This window comes from Cherax quadricarinatus, chromosome 8 (genome assembly GCF_038502225.1).
Source record: "Cherax quadricarinatus isolate ZL_2023a chromosome 8, ASM3850222v1, whole genome shotgun sequence".
Classification (NCBI taxonomy): Eukaryota; Metazoa; Arthropoda; class Malacostraca; order Decapoda; family Parastacidae; genus Cherax; species Cherax quadricarinatus.
Window position 1 is genome coordinate 24,710,695 of NC_091299.1, and position 22,500 is coordinate 24,733,194.

Here is a 22,500-nt window from a genome sequence, read left to right on the forward strand (position 1 = left end):
GTTGCTGGTGTGCTGGGAGACTGTCCACACCTGGAGACTGGTAGTTACTGGTGTGCTGGGAGACTGTCCACACCTTGGGACTGGTAGTTACTGGTGTGCTGGGAGACTGTCCACACCTGGGGACTGTTAGTTACTGGTGTGCTGGGAGACTGTCCACACCTGGGACTGGTAGTTACCGGTGTGCAGGGAGACTGTCCACACCTGGGGAGTGGTAGATACTAGTGTGGTGGGAGACTGTCCACACCTGTGGACTGGTAGTTACTGGTGTGCTGGGAGACTGTCCACACCTGGAGACTGGTAGTTGCTGGTGTGCTGGGAGACTGTCCACACCTTGGGACTGGTAGTTGCTAGTGTGCTGGGAGACTGTCCACACCTGGGGACTGGTAGTTACTGGTGCACTGGGAGACTGTCCACACCTGGGGACTGGTAGTTGCTGGTGTGCTGGGAGACTGTCCACACCTGGAGACTAGTAGTTGCTGGTGTGCTGGGAGACTGTCCACACCTGGAGACTGGTAGTTGCTGGTGTGCTGGGAGACTGTCCAAACCTGGGGACTGGTAATTGCTGGTGTTGGGAGACACTGTCAACACCGGGGTACTGGTAGTTGCTGGTGATGGGAGACACTGTCAACACCGGGGGACTGGTAGTTGCTGGTGTTGGGAGACACTGTCAACACCGGGGGACTGGTAGTTGCTGGTGTTTACCTGGAGTTTACCTGGAGAGAGTTTCGGGGGTCAACGCCCCCGCGGCCCGGTCTGTGACCAGGCCTCCTGGTGGATCAGCGCCTGATCAACCAGGCTGTTGCTGCTGGCTGCACGTTGGGAAACACTGTCAACACCGGGGGACTGGTAGTTGCTGGTGTTTGGAGACACTGTCCACACCGGGGGACTGGCAGTTGCTAGTGTGCTGGGAGACACTGTCCACACCGGGGGACTGGTAGTTGCTGGTGTTGGGAGACACTGTCCACACCGGGGGACTGGTAGTTGCAGGTGTTGGGAGACACTGTCAACACAGGGGGACTGGTAGTTGCTGGTGATGGGAGACACTGTCAACACCTGGGGACTGGTAGTTGCTGGTGTTGGGAGACAACGTCAACACCGGGGGACTGGTAGTTGCTGGTGATGGGAGACAACGTCAACACGGGGGGACTGGTAGTTGCTGGTAATGGGAAACACTGTCAACACCGGGGGACTGGTAGTTGCTGGTGTTGGGAGACAACGTCAACACCGGGGGACTGGTAGTTGCTGGTGTTGGGAGACACTGTCAACACCGGGGGATTGGTAGTTGCTGGTGATGGGAGACACTGTCAACACCGGGGGACTTGTAGTTGCTGGTGTTGGGAGACAACGTCAACACCGGGGGACTGGTAGTTGCTGGTGATGGGAGACACTGTCAACACCGGGGGACTGGTAGTTGCTGGTGTTGGGAGACACTGTCCACACCGGGGGACTGGCAGTTGCTAGTGTGCTGGGAGACACTGTCCACACCGGGGGACTGGTAGTTGCTGGTGTTGGGAGACACTGTCCACACCGGGGGACTGGTAGTTGCAGGTGTTGGGATACTCTGTCAACACCGGGGGACTGGTAGTTGCTGGTGATGGGAGACACTGTCAACACCTGGGGACTGGTAGTTGCTGGTGTTGGGAGACAACGTCAACAACGGGGGACTGGTAGTTGCTGGTGATGGGAGACACTGTCACCACCGGGGGACTGGTAGTTGCTGGTGTTGGGAGACACTGTCCACACCGGGGGACTGGTAGTTGCTGGTGTTTGGAGACACTGTCCACACCGGGGGACTGGTAGTTGCTGGTGTTGGGAGACACTGTCCACACCGGGGGACTGGTAGTTGCTGGTGTTGGGAGACACTGTCAACACCGGGGGACTGGTAGTTGCTGGTGATGGGAGACACTGTCAACACCTGGGGACTTGTAGTTACTGGTGTGTTGGGAGACTGTCCACACCTGGGGACTGTTAGTTACTGGTGTGCTGGGAGACTGTCCACACCTGGGACTGGTAGTTACCGGTGTGCAGGGAGACTGTCCACACTTGGGGAGTGGTAGATACTAGTGTGGTGGGAGACTGTCCACACCTGTGGACTGGTAGTTACTGGTGTGCTGGGAGACTGTCCACACCTGGAGACTGGTAGTTGCCGGTGTGCTGGGAGACTGTCCACACCTTGGGACTGGTAGTTGCTAGTGTGCTGGGAGACTGTCCACACCTGGGGACTGGTAGTTACTGGTGCACTGGGAGACTGTCCACACCTGGGGACTGGTAGTTGCTGGTGTGCTGGGAGACTGTCCACACCTGGAGACTAGTAGTTGCTGGTGTGCTGGGAGACTGTCCACACCTGGAGACTAGTAGTTGCTGGTGTGCTGGGAGACTGTCCAAACCTGGGGACTGGTAGTTGCTGGTGTTGGGAGACACTGTCAACACCGGGGTACTGGTAGTTGCTGGTGATGGGAGACACTGTCAACACCGGGGGACTGGTAGTTGCTGGTGTTGGGAGACACTGTCAACACCGGGGGACTGGTAGTTGCTAGTGTGCTGGGAGACACTGTCCACACCGGGGGACTGGTAGTTGCTGGTGTTGGGAGACACTGTCCACACCGGGGGACTGGCAGTTGCTAGTGTGCTGGGAGACACTGTCCACACCGGGGGACTGGTAGTTGCTGGTGTTGGGAGACACTGTCCACACCGGGGGACTGGTAGTTGCTGGTGTTGGGAGACACTGTCAACACCGGGGGACTGGTAGTTGCTGGTGATGGGAGACACTGTCAACACCTGGGGACTGGTAGTTGCTGGTGTTGGGAGACAACGTCAACACCGGGGGACTGGTAGTTGCTGGTGATGGGAGACAACGTCAACACCGGGGGACTGGTAGTTGCTGGTAATGGGAGACACTGTCAACACCGGGGGACTGGTAGTTGCTGGTGTTGGGAGACAACGTCAACACCGGGGGACTGGTAGTTGCTGGTGTTGGGAGACACTGTCAACACCGGGGGATTGGTAGTTGCTGGTGAGGGGAGACACTGTCAACACCGGGGGACTTGTAGTTGCTGGTGTTGGGAGACAACGTCAACACCGGGGGACTGGTAGTTGCTGGTGATGGGAGACACTGTCAACACCGGGGGACTGGTAGTTGCTGGTGTTGGGAGACACTGTCCACACCGGGGGACTGGCAGTTCCTAGTGTGCTGGGAGACACTGTCCACACCGGGGGACTGGTAGTTGCTGGTGTTTGGAGACAGTGTCCACACCGGGGGACTGGTAGTTGCAGGTGTTGGGAGACACTGTCAACACCGGGGGACTGGTAGTTGCTGGTGATGGGAGACACTGTCAACACCTGGGGACTGGTAGTTGCTGGTGTTGGGAGACAACGTCAACAACGGGGGACTGGTAGTTGCTGGTGATGGGAGACACTGTCACAACCGGGGGACTGGTAGTTGCTGGTGTTGGGAGACACTGTCCACACCGGGGGACTGGTAGTTGCTGGTGTTTGGAGACACTGTCCACACCGGGGGACTGGTAGTTGCTGGTGTTGGGAGACACTGTCAACACCGGGGTACTGGTAGTTGCTGGTGATGGGAGACACTGTCAACACCGGGGGACTGGTAGTTGCTGGTGTTGGGAGACACTGTCAACACCGGGGGACTGGTAGTTGCTGGTGTTGGGAAACACTGTCAACACCGGGGGACTGGTAGTTGCTGGTGTTGGGAGACACTGTCCACACAGGGGGACTGGTAGTTGCTGGTGATGGGAGACACTGTCAACACCGGGGGACTGGTAGTTGCTGGTGTTGGGAGACACTGTCCACACCGGGGGACTGGCAGTTGCTAGTGTGCTGGGAGACACTGTCCACACCGGGGGACTGGTAGTTGCTGGTGTTGGGAGACACTGTCCACACCGGGGGACTGGTAGTTGCAGGTGTTGGGAGACACTGTCAACACCGGGGGACTGGTAGTTGCTGGTGATGGGAGACACTGTCAACACCTGGGGACTGGTAGTTGCTGGTGTTGGGAGACAACGTCAACACCGGGGGACTGGTAGTTGCTGGTGATGGGAGACAACGTCAACACCGGGGGACTGGTAGTTGCTGGTAATGGGAGACACTGTCAACACCGGGGGACTGGTAGTTGCTGGTGTTGGGAGACAACGTCAACACCGGGGGACTGGTAGTTGCTGGTGTTGGGAGACACTGTCAACACCGGGGGATTGGTAGTTGCTGGTGATGGGAGACACTGTCAACACCGGGGGACTTGTAGTTGCTGGTGTTGGGAGACAACGTCAACACCGGGGGACTGGTAGTTGCTGGTGATGGGAGACACTGTCAACACCGGGGGACTGGTAGTTGCTGGTGTTGGGAGACACTGTCCACACCGGGGGACTGGCAGTTGCTAGTGTGCTGGGAGACACTGTCCACACCGGGGGACTGGTAGTTGCTGGTGTTGGGAGACACTGTCCACACCGGGGGACTGGTAGTTGCAGGTGTTGGGATACTCTGTCAACACCGGGGGACTGGTAGTTGCTGGTGATGGGAGACACTGTCAACACCTGGGGACTGGTAGTTGCTGGTGTTGGGAGACAACGTCAACAACGGGGGACTGGTAGTTGCTGGTGATGGGAGACACTGTCACCACCGGGGGACTGGTAGTTGCTGGTGTTGGGAGACACTGTCCACACCGGGGGACTGGTAGTTGCTGGTGTTTGGAGACACTGTCCACACCGGGGGACTGGTAGTTGCTGGTGTTGGGAGACACTGTCCACACCGGGGGACTGGTAGTTGCTGGTGTTGGGAGACACTGTCAACACCGGGGGACTGGTAGTTGCTGGTGATGGGAGACACTGTCAACACCTGGGGACTTGTAGTTACTGGTGTGCTGGGAGACTGTCCACACCTGGGGACTGTTAGTTACTGGTGTGCTGGGAGACTGTCCACACCTGGGACTGGTAGTTACCGGTGTGCAGGGAGACTGTCCACACTTGGGGAGTGGTAGATACTAGTGTGGTGGGAGACTGTCCACACCTGTGGACTGGTAGTTACTGGTGTGCTGGGAGACTGTCCACACCTGGAGACTGGTAGTTGCTGGTGTGCTGGGAGACTGTCCACACCTTGGGACTGGTAGTTGCTAGTGTGCTGGGAGACTGTCCACACCTGGGGACTGGTAGTTACTGGTGCACTGGGAGACTGTCCACACCTGGGGACTGGTAGTTGCTGGTGTGCTGGGAGACTGTCCACACCTGGAGACTAGTAGTTGCTGGTGTGCTGGGAGACTGTCCACACCTGGAGACTGGTAGTTGCTGGTGTGCTGGGAGACTGTCCAAACCTGGGGACTGGTAGTTGCTGGTGTTGGGAGACACTGTCAACACCGGGGTACTGGTAGTTGCTGGTGATGGGAGACACTGTCAACACCGGGGGACTGGTAGTTGCTGGTGTTGGGAGACACTGTCAACACCGGGGGATTGGTAGTTGCTGGTGTTGGGAAACACTGTCAACACCGGGGGACTGGTAGTTGCTGGTGTTGGGAGACACTGTCCACACCGGGGGACTGGTAGTTGCTGGTGTTGGGAGACACTGTCAACACCGGGGGACTGGTAGTTGCTGGTGTTGGGAGACACTGTCAACACCGGGGGACTGGTAGTTGCTGGTGTTGGGAGACACTGTCCACACCGGGGGACTGGTAGTTGCTGGTGTTGGGAGACACTGTCCACACCGGGGGACTGGTAGTTGCTGGTGTTGGGAGACACTGTCAACACCGGGGGACTGGTAGTTGCTGGTGATGGGAGACACTGTCAACACCGGGGGACTGGTAGTTGCTGGTGTTGGGAGACACTGTCCACACCGGGGGACTGGTAGTTGCTAGTGTGCTGGGAGACACTGTCCACACCGGGGGACTGGTAGTTGCAGGTGTTGGGAGACACTGTCAACACCGAGGGACTGGTAGTTGCTGGTGTTGGTAGACAACGTCAACAACGCGGGACTGGTAGTTGCTGGTGATGGGAGACACTGTCCACACCGGGAGACTGGTAGTTGCTGGTGTTTGGAGACACTGTCCACACCGGGGGACTGGTAGTTGCTGGTGTTGGGAGACACTGTCCACACCGGGGGACTGGTAGTTGCTGGTGTTGGGAGACACTGTCAACACCGGGGGACTGGTAGTTGCTGGTGATGGGAGACACTGTCAACACCTGGGGACTGGTAGTTGCTGGTGTTGGTAGACAACGTCAACAACGCGGGACTGGTAGTTGCTGGTGATGGGAGACACTGTCCACACCGGGAGACTGGTAGTTGCTGGTGTTTGGAGACACTGTCCACACCGGGGGACTGGTAGTTGCTGGTGTTGGGAGACACTGTCCACACCGGGGGACTGGTAGTTGCTGGTGTTGGGAGACACTGTCAACACCGGGGGACTGGTAGTTGCTGGTGATGGGAGACACTGTCAACACCTGGGGACTGGTAGTTGCTGGTGTTGGGAGACAACGTCAACACCGGGGGACTGGTAGTTGCTGGTGATGGGAGACAACGTCAACACCGGGGGACTGGTAGTTGCTGGTAATGGGAGACACTGTCAACACCGGGGGACTGGTAGTTGCTGGTGTTGGGAGACAACGTCAACACCGGGGGACTGATAGTTGCTGGTGTTGGGAGACACTGTCAACACCGGGGGATTGGTAGTTGCTGGTGATGGGAGACACTGTCAACACCGGGGGACTTGTAGTTGCTGGTGTTGGGAGACAACGTCAACACCGGGGGACTGGTAGTTGCTGGTGTTGGGAGACACTGTCCACACCGGGGGACTGGTAGTTGCTAGTGTGCTGGGAGACACTGTCCACACCGGGGGACTGGTAGTTGCTGGTGTTGGGAGACACTGTCCACACCGGGGGACTGGCAGTTGCTAGTGTGCTGGGAGACACTGTCCACACCGGGGGACTGGTAGTTGCTGGTGTTGGGAGACACTGTCCACACCGGGGGACTGGTAGTTGCTGGTGTTGGGAGACACTGTCAACACCGGGGGACTGGTAGTTGCTGGTGATGGGAGACACTGTCAACACCTGGGGACTGGTAGTTGCTGGTGTTGGGAGACAACGTCAACACCGGGGGACTGGTAGTTGCTGGTGATGGGAGACAACGTCAACACCGGGGGACTGGTAGTTGCTGGTAATGGGAGACACTGTCAAAACCGGGGGACTGGTAGTTGCTGGTGTTGGGAGACAACGTCAACACCGGGGGACTGGTAGTTGCTGGTGTTGGGAGACACTGTCAACACCGGGGGATTGGTAGTTGCTGGTGAGGGGAGACACTGTCAACACCGGGGGACTTGTAGTTGCTGGTGTTGGGAGACAACGTCAACACCGGGGGACTGGTAGTTGCTGGTGATGGGAGACACTGTCAACACCGGGGGACTGGTAGTTGCTGGTGTTGGGAGACACTGTCCACACCGGGGGACTGGCAGTTCCTAGTGTGCTGGGAGACACTGTCCACACCGGGGGACTGGTAGTTGCTGGTGTTTGGAGACAGTGTCCACACCGGGGGACTGGTAGTTGCAGGTGTTGGGAGACACTGTCAACACCGGGGGACTGGTAGTTGCTGGTGATGGGAGACACTGTCAACACCTGGGGACTGGTAGTTGCTGGTGTTGGGAGACAACGTCAACAACGGGGGACTGGTAGTTGCTGGTGATGGGAGACACTGTCACCACCGGGGGACTGGTAGTTGCTGGTGTTGGGAGACACTGTCCACACCGGGGGACTGGTAGTTGCTGGTGTTTGGAGACACTGTCCACACCGGGGGACTGGTAGTTGCTGGTGTTGGGAGACACTGTCAACACCGGGGTACTGGTAGTTGCTGGTGATGGGAGACACTGTCAACACCGGGGGACTGGTAGTTGCTGGTGTTGGGAGACACTGTCAACACCGGGGGACTGGTAGTTGCTGGTGTTGGGAAACACTGTCAACACCGGGGGACTGGTAGTTGCTGGTGTTGGGAGACACTGTCCACACCGGGGGACTGGTAGTTGCTGGTGTTGGGAGACACTGTCCACACCGGGGGACTGGTAGTTGCTGGTGTTGGGAGACACTGTCAACACCGGGGGACTGGTAGTTGCTGGTGATGGGAGACACTGTCAACACCGGGGGACTGGTAGTTGCTGGTGTTGGGAGACACTGTCCACACCGGGGGACTGGTAGTTGCTAGTGTGCTGGGAGACACTGTCCACACCGGGGGACTGGTAGTTGCTGGTGTTGGGAGACACTGTCCACACCGGGGGACTGGTAGTTGCAGGTGTTGGGAGACACTGTCATCACCGAGGGACTGGTAGTTGCTGGTGATGGGAGACACTGTCAACACCTGGGGACTGGTAGTTGCTGTTGTTGGGAGACAACGTCAACAACGCGGGACTGGTAGTTGCTGGTGATGGGAGACACTGTCCACACCGGGAGACTGGTAGTTGCTGGTGTTTGGAGACACTGTCCACACCGGGGGACTGGTAGTTGCTGGTGTTGGGAGACACTGTCCACACCGGGGGACTGGTAGTTGCTGGTGTTGGGAGACACTGTCAACACCGGGGGACTGGTAGTTGCTGGTGATGGGAGACACTGTCAACACCTGGGGGCTGGTAGTTGCTGGTGTTGGGAGACAACGTCAACACCGGGGGACTGGTAGTTGCTGGTTATGGGAGACAACGTCAACACCGGGGGACTGGTAGTTGCTGGTAATGGGAGACACTGTCAACACCGGGGGACTGGTAGTTGCTGGTGTTGGGAGACAACGTCAACACCGGGGGACTGGTAGTTGCTGGTGTTGGGAGATACTGTCAACACCGGGGGATTGGTAGTTGCTGGTGATGGGAGACACTGTCAACACCGGGGGACTTGTAGTTGCTGGTGTTGGGAGACAACGTCAACACCGGGGGACTGGTAGTTGCTGGTGATGGGAGACACTGTCAACACCGGGGGACTGGTAGTTGCTGGTGTTGGGAGACACTGTCCACACCGGGGGACTGGCAGTTGCTAGTGTGCTGGGAGACACTGTCCACACCGGGGGACTGGTAGTTGCTGGTGTTGGGAGACACTGTCCACACCGGGGGACTGGTAGTTGCAGGTGTTGGGAGACACTGTCAACACCGGGGGACTGGTAGTTGCTGGTGATGGGAGACACTGTCAACACCTGGGGACTGGTAGTTGCTGGTGTTGGGAGACAACGTCAGCACCGGGGGACTGGTAGTTGCTGGTGATGGGAGACAACGTCAACACCGGGGGACTGGTAGTTGCTGGTAATGGGAGACACTGTCAACACCGGGGGACTGGTAGTTGCTGGTGTTGGGAGACAACGTCAACACCGGGGGACTGGTAGTTGCTGGTGTTGGGAGACACTGTCAACACCGGGGGACTTGTAGTTGCTGGTGTTGGGAGACAACGTCAACACCGGGGGACTGGTAGTTGCTGGTGATGGGAGACACTGTCAACACCGGGGGACTGGTAGTTGCTGGTGTTGGGAGACACTGTCCACACCGGGGGACTGGCAGTTGCTAGTGTGCTGGGAGACACTGTCCACACCCGGGGACTGGTAGTTGCTGGTGTTGGGAGACACTGTCCACACCGGGGGACTGGTAGTTGCAGGTGTTGGGAGACACTGTCAACACCGGGGGACTGGTAGTTGCTGGTGATGGGAGACACTGTCAACACCTGGGGACTGGTAGTTGCTGGTGTTGGGAGACAACGTCAACAACGGGGGACTGGTAGTTGCTGGTGATGGGAGACACTGTCACCACCGGGGGACTGGTAGTTGCTGGTGTTGGGAGACACTGTCCACACCGGGGGACTGGTAGTTGCTGGTGTTTGGAGACACTGTCCACACCGGGGGACTGGTAGTTGCTGGTGTTGGGAGACACTGTCAACACCGGGGTACTGGTAGTTGCTGGTGATGGGAGACACTGTCAACACCGGGGGACTGGTAGTTGCTGGTGTTGGGAAACACTGTGAACATCGGGGGACTGGTAGTTGCTGGTGTTGGGAGACACTGTCCACACCGGGGGACTGGTAGTTGCTGGTGTTGGGAGACACTGTCCACACCGGGGGACTGGTAGTTGCTGGTGTTGGGAGACACTGTCAACACCGGGGGACTGGTAGTTGCTGGTGATGGGAGACACTGTCAACACCGGGGGACTGGTAGTTGCTGGTGTTGGGAGACACTGTCCACACCGGGGGACTGGTAGTTGCTAGTGTGCTGGGAGACACTGTCCACACCGGGGGACTGGTAGTTGCTGGTGTTGGGAGACACTGTCCACACCGGGGAACTGGTAGTTGCAGGTGTTGGGAGACACTGTCAACACCGAGGGACTGGTAGTTGCTGGTGATGGGAGACACTGTCAAAACCTGGGGACTGGTAGTTGCTGGTGTTGGGAGACAACGTCAACAACGCGGGACTGGTAGTTGCTGGTGATGGGAGACACTGTCCACACCGGGAGACTGGTAGTTGCTGGTGTTTGGAGACACTGTCCACACCGGGGGACTGGTAGTTGCTGGTGTTGGGAGACACTGTCCACACCGGGGGACTGGTAGTTGCTGGTGTTGGGAGACACTGTCAACACCGGGGGACTGGTAGTTGCTGGTGATGGGAGACACTGTCAACACCTGGGGACTGGTAGTTGCTGGTGTTGGGAGACAACGTCAACACCGGGGGACTGGTAGTTGCTGGTGATGGGAGACAACGTCAACACAGGGGGACTGGTAGTTGCTGGTAATGGGAGACACTGTCAACACCGGGGGACTGGTAGTTGCTGGTGTTGGGAGACAACGTCAACACCGGGGGACTGGTAGTTGCTGGTGTTGGGAGACACTGTCAACACCGGGGGATTGGTAGTTGCTGGTGATGGGAGACACTGTCAACACCGGGGGACTTGTAGTTGCTGGTGTTGGGAGACAACGTCAACACCGGGGGACTGGTAGTTGCTGATGATGGGAGACACTGTCAATACCGGGGGACTGGTAGTTGCTGGTGTTGGGAGACACTGTCCACACCGGGGGACTGGCAGTTGCTAGTGTGCTGCGAGACACTGTCCACACCGTGGGACTGGTAGTTGCTGGTGTTGGGAGACACTGTCCACACCGGGGGACTGGTAGTTGCAGGTGTTGGGAGACACTGTCAACACCGGGGGACTGGTAGTTGCTGGTGATGGGAGACACTGTCAACACCTGGGGACTGGTAGTTGCTGGTGTTCGGAGACAACGTCAACACCGGGGGACTGGTAGTTGCTGGTGATGGGAGACAACGTCAACACCGGGGGACTGGTAGTTGCTGGTAATGGGAGACACTGTCAACACCGGGGGACTGGTAGTTGCTGGTGTTGGGAGACAACGTCAACACCGGGGGAGTGGTAGTTGCTGGTGTTGGGAGACACTGTCAACACCGGGGGATTGGTAGTTGCTGGTGATGGGAGACACTGTCAACACCGGGGGACTGGTAGTTGCTGGTGATGGGAGACAACGTCAACACCGGGGGACTGGTAGTTGCTGGTAATGGGAGACACTGTCAACACCGGGGGACTGGTAGTTGCTGGTGTTGGGAGACACTGTCAACACCGGGGGATTGGTAGTTGCTGGTGATGGGAGACACTGTCAACACCGGGGGACTTGTAGTTGCTGGTGTTGGGAGACAACGTCAACACCGGGGGACTGGTAGTTGCTGGTGATGGGAGACACTGTCAACACCGGGGGACTGGTAGTTGCTGGTGTTGGGATACACTGTCCACACCGGGGGACTGGCAGTTGCTAGTGTGCTGGGAGACACTGTCCACACCGGGGGACTGGTAGTTGCTGGTGTTGGGAGACACTGTCCCCCCCTGGGACTGGTAGTTGCAGGTGTTGGGAGACACTGTCAACACCGGGGGACTGGTAGTTGCTGGTGATGGGAGACACTGTCAACACCTGGGGACTGGTAGTTGCTGGTGTTGGGAGACAACGTCAGCACCGGGGGACTGGTAGTTGCTGGTGATGGGAGACAACGTCAACACCGGGGGACTGGTAGTTGCTGGTAATGGGAGACACTGTCAACACCGGGGGACTGGTAGTTGCTGGTGTTGGGAGACAACGTCAACACCGGGGGACTGGTAGTTGCTGGTGTTGGGAGACACTGTCAACACCGGGGGATTGGTAGTTGCTGGTGATGGGAGACACTGTCAACACCTGGGGACTTGTAGTTGCTGGTGTTGGGAGACAACGTCAACACCGGGGGACTGGTAGTTGCTGGTGATGGGAGACACTGTCAACACCGGGGGACTGGTAGTTGCTGGTGTTGGGAGACACTGTCCACACCGGGGGACTGGCAGTTGCTAGTGTGCTGGGAGACACTGTCCACACCGGGGGACTGGTAGTTGCTGGTGTTGGGAGACACTGTCAACACCGGGGGATTGGTAGTTGCTGGTGATGGGAGACACTGTCAACACCGGGGGACTTGTAGTTGCTGGTGTTGGGAGACAACGTCAACACCGGGGGACTGGTAGTTGCTGGTGATGGGAGACACTGTCAACACCGGGGGACTGGTAGTTGCTGGTGTTGGGAGACACTGTCCACACCGGGGGACTGGCAGTTGCTAGTGTGCTGGGAGACACTGTCCACACCGGGGGACTGGTAGTTGCTGGTGTTGGGAGACACTGTCCCCCCCTGGGACTGGTAGTTGCAGGTGTTGGGAGACACTGTCAACACCGGGGGACTGGTAGTTGCTGGTGATGGGAGACACTGTCAACACCTGGGGACTGGTAGTTGCTGGTGTTGGGAGACAACGTCAGCACCGGGGGACTGGTAGTTGCTGGTGATGGGAGACAACGTCAACACCGGGGGACTGGTAGTTGCTGGTAATGGGAGACACTGTCAACACCGGGGGACTGGTAGTTGCTGGTGTTGGGAGACAACGTCAACACCGGGGGACTGGTAGTTGCTGGTGTTGGGAGACACTGTCAACACCGGGGGATTGGTAGTTGCTGGTGATGGGAGACACTGTCAACACCTGGGGACTTGTAGTTGCTGGTGTTGGGAGACAACGTCAACACCGGGGGACTGGTAGTTGCTGGTGATGGGAGACACTGTCAACACCGGGGGACTGGTAGTTGCTGGTGTTGGGAGACACTGTCCACACCGGGGGACTGGCAGTTGCTAGTGTGCTGGGAGACACTGTCCACACCGGGGGACTGGTAGTTGCTGGTGTTGGGAGACACTGTCCACACCGGGGGACTGGTAGTTGCAGGTGTTGGGAGACACTGTCAACACCGGGGGACTGGTAGTTGCTGGTGATGGGAGACACTGTCAACACCTGGGGACTGGTAGTTGCTGGTGTTGGGAGACAACGTCAACAACGGGGGACTGGTAGTTGCTGGTGATGGGAGACACTGTCACCACCGGGGGACTGGTAGTTGCTGGTGTTGGGAGACACTGTGCACACCGGGGGACTGGTAGTTGCTGGTGTTTGGAGACACTGTCCACACCGGGGGACTGGTAGTTGTTGGTGTTGGGAGACACTGTCAACACCGGGGTGCTGGTAGTTGCTGGTGATGGGAGACACTGTCAACACCGGGGGACTGGTAGTTGCTGGTGTTGGGAAACACTGTCAACACCGGGGGACTGGTAGTTGCTGGTGTTGGGAGACACTGTCCACACCGGGGGACTCGTAGTTGCTGGTGTTGGGAGACACTGTCCACACCGGGGGACTGGTAGTTGCTGGTGTTGGGAGACACTGTCAACACCGGGGGACTTGTAGTTGCTTGTGATGGGAGACACTGTCAACACCGGGGGACTGGTAGTTGCTGGTGTTGGGAGACACTGTCCACACCGGGGGACTGGTAGTTGCTAGTGTGCTGGGAGACACTGTCCACACCGGGGGACTGGTAGTTGCTGGTGTTGGGAGACACTGTCCACACCGGGGGACTGGTAGTTGCAGGTGTTGGGAGACACTGTCAACACCGAGGGACTGGTAGTTGCTGGTGATGGGAGACACTGTCAACACCTGGGGACTGGTAGTTGCTGGTGTTGGGAGACAACGTCAACAACGCGGGACTGGTAGTTGCTGGTGATGGGAGACACTGTCCACACCGGGAGACTGGTAGTTGCTGGTGTTTGGAGACACTGTCCACACCGGGGGACTGGTAGTTGCTGGTGTTGGGAGACACTGTCCACACCGGGGGACTGGTAGTTGCTGGTGTTGGGAGACACTGTCAACACCGGGGGACTGGTAGTTGCTGGTGATGGGAGACACTGTCAACACCTGGGGACTGGTAGTTGCTGGTGTTGGGAGACAACGTCAACACCGGGGGACTGGTAGTTGCTGGTGATGGGAGACAACGTCAACACCGGGGGACTGGTAGTTGCTGGTAATGGGAGACACTGTCAACACCGGGGGACTGGTAGTTGCTGGTGTTGGGAGACAACGTCAACACCGGGGGACTGGTAGTTGCTGGTGTTGGGAGACACTGTCAACACCGGGGGATTGGTAGTTGCTGGTGATGGGAGACACTGTCAACACCGGGGGACTTGTAGTTGCTGGTGTTGGGAGACAACGTCAACACCGGGGGACTGGTAGTTGCTGGTGATGGGAGACACTGTCAATACCGGGGGACTGGTAGTTGCTGGTGTTGGGAGACACTGTCCACACCGGGGGACTGGCAGTTGCTAGTGTGCTGGGAGACACTGTCCACACCGGGGGACTGGTAGTTGCTGGTGTTGGGAGACTCTGTCCACACCGGGGGACTGGTAGTTGCAGGTGTTGGGAGACACTGTCAACACCGGGGGACTGGTAGTTGCTGGTGATGGGAGACACTGTCAACACCTGGGGACTGGTAGTTGCTGGTGTTGGGAGACAACGTCAACACCGAGGGACTGGTAGTTGCTGGTGATGGGAGACAACGTCAACACTGGGGGACTGGTAGTTGCTGGTAATGGGAGACACTCTCAACACCGGGGGACTGGTAGTTGCTGGTGTTGGGAGACAACGTCAACACCGGGGGACTGGTAGTTGCTGGTGTTGGGAGACACTGTCAACACCGGGGGATTGGTAGTTGCTGGTGATGGGAGACACTGTCAACACCGGGGGACTTGTAGTTGCTGGTGTTGGGAGACAACGTCAACACCGGGGGACTGGTAGTTGCTGGTGATGGGAGACACTGTCAACACCGGGGGACTGGTAGTTGCTGGTGTTGGGAGACACTGTCCACACCGGGGGACTGGCAGTTGCTAGTGTGCTGGGAGACACTGTCCACACCGGGGGACTGGTAGTTGCTGGTGTTGGGAGACTCTGTCCACACCGGGGGACTGGTAGTTGCAGGTGTTGGGAGACACTGTCAACACCGGGGGACTGGTAGTTGCTGGTGATGGGAGACACTGTCAACACCTGGGGACTGGTAGTTGCTGGTGTTGGGAGACAACGTCAACACCGGGGGACTGGTAGTTGCTGGTGATGGGAGACAACGTCAACACCGGGGGACTGGTAGTTGCTGGTAATGGGAGACACTGTCAACACCGGGGGACTGGTAGTTGCTGGTGATGGGAGACACTGTCAACACCGGGGGACTTGTAGTTGCTGGTGTTGGGAGACAACGTCAACACCGGGGGACTGGTAGTTGCTGGTGATGGGAGACACTGTCAACACCGGGGGACTGGTAGTTGCTGGTGTTGGGAGACACTGTCCACACCGGGGGACTGGCAGTTGCTAGTGTGCTGGGAGACACTGTCCACACCGGGGGACTGGTAGTTGCTGGTGTTGGGAGACACTGTCCACACCGGGGGACTGGTAGTTGCAGGTGTTGGGAGACACTGTCAACACCGGGGGACTGGTAGTTGCTGGTGATGGGAGACACTGTCAACACCTGGGGACTGGTAGTTGCTGGTGTTGGGAGACAACGTCAACAACGGGGGACTCGTAGTTGCTGGTGATGGGAGACACTGTCACCACCGGGGGACTGGTAGTTGCTGGTGTTGGGAGACACTGTCCACACCGGGGGACTGGTAGTTGCTGGTGTTTGGAGACACTGTCCACACCGGGGGACTGGTAGTTGCTGGTGTTGGGAGACACTGTCCACACAGGGGGACTGGTAGTTGCTGGTGTTGGGAGACACTGTCAACACCGGGGGACTGGTAGTTGCTGGTGATGAGAGACACTGTCAACACCTGGGGACTGGTAGTTGCTGGTGTTGGGAGACACTGTCAACACCGGGGGACTGGTAGTTGCTGGTGATGAGAGACACTGTCAACACCTGGGGACTGGTAGTTGCTGGTGATGGGAGACAACGTCAACACCGGGGGACTGGTAGTTGCTGGTGATGGGAGACACTGTCAACACCGGGGGACTGGTAGTTGCTGGTGTTGGGAGACAACGTCAACACCGGGGGACTGGTAGTTGCTGGTGTTGGGAGACACTGTCAACACCGGGGGATTGGTAGTTGCTGGTGATGGGAGACACTGTCAACACCGGGGGACTTGTAGTTGCTGGTGTTGGGAGACAACGTCAACACCGGGGGACTGGTAGTTGCTGGTGTTGGGAGACACTGTCAACACCGGGGGACTAGTAGTTGCTGGTGTGCTGAGAGACTGTCCACACCTGGAGACTGGTAGTTGCTGGTGTGCTGGGAGACTGTCCAAACCTGGGGACTGGTAGTTGCTGGTGTTGGGAGACACTGTCAACACCCGGGGACTGGTAGTTGCTGGTGATGGGAGACACTGTCAACACCGGGGGACTGGTAGTTGCTGGTGTTGGGAGACAACGTCAACACCGGGGGACTGGTAGTTGCTGGTGTTGGGAGACACTGTCAACACCGGGGGACTGGTAGTTGCTGGTGATGGGAGACACTGTCAACACCGGGGGACTGGTAGTTGCTGGTGTTGGGAGACAACGTCAACACCGGGGGACTGGTAGTTGCTGGTGTTGGGAGACAACGTCAATACCGGGGGACTGGTAGTTGCTGGTGATGGGAGACACTGTCCACACCGGGGGACTGGTAGTTGCTGGTGTTGGGAGACAACCTCTACACCGGATGACTGGTAGTTGCTGGTGTTGGGAGACAACGTCAACACCGGGGTACTGGTAGTTGCTGGTGTTGGGAGACAACGTCAACACCGGGGGACTGGTAGTTGCTGGTGTTGGGAGACAACGTCAATACCGGGGGACTGGTAGTTGCTGGTGATGGGAGACACTGTCCACACCGGGGGACTGGTAGTTGCTGGTGTTGGGAGACAACGTCAACACCGGGGGACTGGTAGTTGCTGGTGTTGGGAGACAACGTCAATACCGGGGGACTGGTTGTTGCTGGTGATGGGAGACACTGTCAACACCGGGGGACTGGTAGTTGCTGGTGTTGGGAGACAACGTCAACACCGGGGGACTGGTAGTTGCTGGTGTTGGGAGACAACGTCAATACCGGGGGACTGGTAGTTGCTGGTGATGGGAGACACTGTCCACACCGGGGGACTGGTAGTTGCTGGTGTTGGGAGACAACGTCAACACCGGGGGACTGGTAGTTGCTGGTGTTGGGAGACAACGTCAATACCGGGGGACTGGTAGTTGCTGGTGATGGGAGACACTGTCCACACCGGGGGACTGGTAGTTGCTGGTGTTGGGAGACAACGTCAACACCGGGGGACTGGTAGTTGCTGGTGTTGGGAGACAACGTCAATACCGGGGGACTGGTTGTTGCTGGTGATGGGAGACACTGTCAACACCGGGGGACTGGTAGTTGCTGGTGTTGGGAGACAACGTCAACACCGGGGGACTGGTAGTTGCTGGTGTTGGGAGACAACGTCAATACCGGGGGACTGGTAGTTGCTGGTGATGGGAGACACTGTCCACACCGGGGGACTGGTAGTTGCTGGTGTTGGGAGACAACGTCAACACCGGGGGACTGGTAGTTGCTGGTGTTGGGAGACAACGTCAATACCGGGGGACTGGTTGTTGCTGGTGATGGGAGACACTGTCCACACCGGGGGACTGATTAAAAACATTGAGTGCTCCAACATGCACGGAAGTCTCAAAACTTGTTTTTCTGGCCAGGCAACTCGCAAGATGTCATTAGTGACGTCACCACGTCGTGTAAAACTCACACCCCGTGGCATCCGCCTGCTGTTACCAGGTGTGTCTTCTACCCCCAAACACCTGTTCAGGGACAGGGGCTCTTTCCCTGATACCTGCTAACCCAAGAGTAGCGGTGAAGCAAGGCAGTGGACTCGCTCTGAGATGATTCCCGCACAAGTTTCATGTTCCCCTGTGAGTGTGTGTGAGAGATAAGACTCTCTCACTATGTAAGAAGGAAGCCAACCCTGCTGGAGGGAAAGTTTTGATGTTGCAGTTGACGCTGGACCCGCAGGGCATGACATGACAATAACCTCATCACTCTGCTGAAGTCTCCCAGCTCAAGTTGACACGTTTCTTTACCTCGGGCACACAACCCAGCCTGTGTGAAGGAATATTGCAATGATGTCAGCTAAAATGACACAAGTGTAACTAATGCGACATATTATTGTGACAACGTTTCGCTCTGCAGGAGCTTTGTCAAGCCGTCGGTAATTTCACCAATATTATTATTATTGAAATGATACAGCGCCTGGAACAACACACAAATAACCGCACACAGGAGACTGAAACTCTTGACGTTTCGCTCCAACTTGTAACATCAAGTCTGTGTCTTCTTGAGGGAAGACCGAAAGGAAATAATACTTAAACATCGAGCACATTTCCTTCTCATTGTGAGTAAACTAACCAAAGTTAGTTTTAAGAGGACCTAACTTTTCTCTAATCTTAATTCTATATACTTAGAAAAAAAATTCGGATTAGTTTTCGAATCCTTAGCAACTTTAATTTCATAGACTCATTTAATTTTTCTTACCCCTCAGTAAACTCCTGTTTTAATGTGAGTATCGTCAGGTGATCACCAACTCTTGTGATATGTCTGTAAATTCTTCTAATTCGAAGTCTTTAGTTCATCCATTTTGGTTCCTCACCAAGACGATCCTGTGATGGATGTCTCGACAATAATGGATCACATTATACCGCTTATGTGTTTGTTTCCCTTGTGTCGGTATTTTATACCATTTATTTCCTTCTTCTTGTACTTAAGCACTCCTTGTTCGTATGGGCCCCTTGTTCATGCAGGCCCCTTGATCAAATGGGCCCCTTGTTCATACAGGCCCCTTGGTCAAATGGGTCCCTTGCTCATACAGGCCCCTTGATCAAATGGGCTCCTTGTTCATACAGGCCTCTTGATCAAATGGGATCCTTGTTCATACAGGCTCCTTGATCAAATGTGCCCCTTGTTCATACAGGCCAATTGATCAAATGGGCTCCTTGTTTATACAGGCCCCTTGATCAAATGGGCCCCTTGTTCATACAGGCCCCTTGATCAAATGGGCTCCTTGTCCATACAGGCCCCTTGATCAAATGGGCTCCTTGTTCATACAGGTCCCTTGTTATTCCTATGCGCCCTTCTTTGCCTACCATAGACCTACTGCAATACTCCAAACCAACAGATACAGATACTAATGCCGGAAAAAAAATCCTCCCCCAGTACCAACAATACCACCAGTCCAATGACATTCTTCTTTGCAAATATACAGGGTCTAAAGCCAGCAACAAACAACAAAATACCTTCCATCCGTGGACTGCTTGCAGAGGCAAAGGCAATGTTCGCGGCTTTCACTGAGACCCACATAAAGGATCACTTGGACAACGAAATATGGATCCCAGGTTACAACCTATACAGATGTGACAGAGTGAACAGGCAAAAGGAGGGTGGGTTGGCCTGTACATTGCAGTCACTTGTTTGCACAGAACTGCTAAATGCCTCAAATGATGTAGTGGAAGTTTTAGCAGTAAAGGTCGAGAACCAAAACCTAGTCATTGTGGTAGTCTACAAGCCTCCGGATGCAACATCCCAGCAATTCCAGGAACAGCTGTTAAAAATTGACCACTGTCTGGAAAATCTTCCAGCTCCTGCACCCAACATCTTGCTCCTGGGGGATTTCAACTTAAGGCACCTAAAATGGAGGAATATAGCAAATAATATTGTTGCAGTAATAACACCAGGAGGCAGCTCTGATGAAAACCCACACTCACACGAGCTTTTAAATCTCTGCACAAAATTCAATTTAAACCAGCAAATAATAGAGCCTACTAGACTGGAGAATACACTAGACCTCATCTTCACTAACAATGATGATCTGATAAGAAATGTCACCATATCAAAAACAATATACTCAGATCACAACATAATTGAGGTTCAGACATGTATGCGTGGAGCCCCAGACCGACATAATGAGACTAGTCACGAGGGAGCATTCACCAAATTCAACTTCAATAACAAAAACATAAAGTGGGACCAAGTAAACCAAGTCCTAACCGATATAAGCTGGGAAGATATACTAAGCAACACAGACCCCAACGTATGCCTAGAACAGATTAACTTGATGGCACTCGATGTATGCACAAGGCTTATTCCTCTAAGAAAGAGGAGGAGTAGATGTAAAATAGAAAGAGACAGGCGCTCCCTTTACAGGCGACGGAAAAGAATAACAGAGCGGCTAAAAGAGGTCAATATATCTGAAATGCGTAGGGAGACACTGGTCAGAGAAATAGCAAGCATCGAACTCAAGCTAAAGGAATCTTATAGGAGTCAGGAATCGCGGGAAGAACTAAAAGCCATAAATGAAATCGAAAGAAACCCAAAGTATTTCTTCTCCTATGCCAAATCAAAGTCGAGAACAACATCCAGTATTGGGCCCCTACTTAAACAAGATGGATCCTACACAGATGACAGCAAGGAAATGAGTGAGCTACTCAAGTCCCAATATGACTCAGTTTTTAGCAAGCAGCTAACAAGACTGAGAGTCGAAGATCAAAAGGAATTTTTTATGAGAGAGCCACAAAATTTGGTTAACACAAGCCTATCCGATGTTATCCTGACGCCAAATGACTTCGAACAGGCGATAAATGACATGCCCATGCACTCTGCCCCAGGGCCAGACTCATGGAACTCCGTGTTCATCAAGAACTGCAAGAAGCCCCTATCACGAGCCTTTTCCATCCTATGGAGAGGGAGCATGGACACGGGGATCGTCCCACAGTTACTAAAAACAACAGACATAGCCCCACTCCATAAAGGGGGCAGTAAAGCAACAGCAAAGAACTACAGACCGATAGCACTAACATCCCATATCATAAAAATCTTTGAAAGGGTCCTAAGAAGCAAGATCACCACCCATCTAGAAACCCATCAGTTACACAACCCAGGGCAACATGGGTTTAGAACAGGTCGCTCCTGTCTGTCTCAACTATTGGATCACTACGACAAGGTCCTAAATGCACTAGAAGATAAAAAGAATGCAGATGTAATATATACAGACTTCGCAAAAGCCTTCGACAAGTGTGACCATGGCGTAATAGCGCACAAAATGCGTGCTAAAGGGATAACAGGAAAAGTCGGTCGATGGATCTATAATTTCCTCACCAACAGAACACAGAGAGTAGTCGTCAACAGAGTAAAGTCCGAGGCAGCTACGGTGAAAAGCTCTGTTCCACAAGGCACAGTACTCGCTCCCATCTTGTTCCTCATCCTCATATCCGACATAGACAAGGATGTCAGCCACAGCACCGTGTCTTCCTTTACAGATGACACCCGAATCTGCATGACAGTGTCTTCCATTGCAGACACTGCAAGGCTCCAGGCGGACATCAACCAAAACTTTCAGTGGGCTGCAGAAAACAATATGAAGTTCAACGATGAGAAATTTCAATTACTCAGATATGGTAAACACGAGGAAATTAAATCTTCATCAGAGTACAAAACAAATTCTGGCCCCAAAATAGAGCGAAACACCAACGTCAAAGACCTGGGAGTGATCATGTCGGAGGATCTCACCTTCAAGGACCATAACATTGTATCAATCGCATCTGCTAGAAAAATGACAGGATGGATAATGAGAACCTTCAAAACTAGGGAGGCCAAGCCCATGATGACACTCTTCAGGTCACTTGTTCTATCTAGGCTGGAATATTGCTGCACACTAACAGCACCTTTCAAGGCAGGTGAAATTGCTGACCTAGAAAATGTACAGAGAACCTTCACGGAGCGCATAACGGAGATAAAACACCTCAATTACTAGGAGCGCTTGAGGTTCCTGAATCTGTATTCCCTGGAACGCAGGCGGGAGAGATACATGATTATATACACCTGGAAAATCCTAGAGGGACTAGTACCGAACTTGCACACGAAAATCACTCACTACGAAAGCAAAAGACTTGGCAGACGATGCAACATCCCCCCAATGAAAAGCAGGGGTGTCACTAGCACGTTAAGAGACCATACAATAAGTGTCAGGGGCCCGAGACTGTTCAACTGCCTGCCAGCACACATAAGGGGGATTACCAACAGACCCCTGGCAGTCTTCAAGCTGGCACTGGACAAGCACCTAAAGTCGGTTCCTGACCAGCCGGGCTGTGGCTCGTACGTTGGTTTGTGTGCAGCCAGCGGCAACAGCC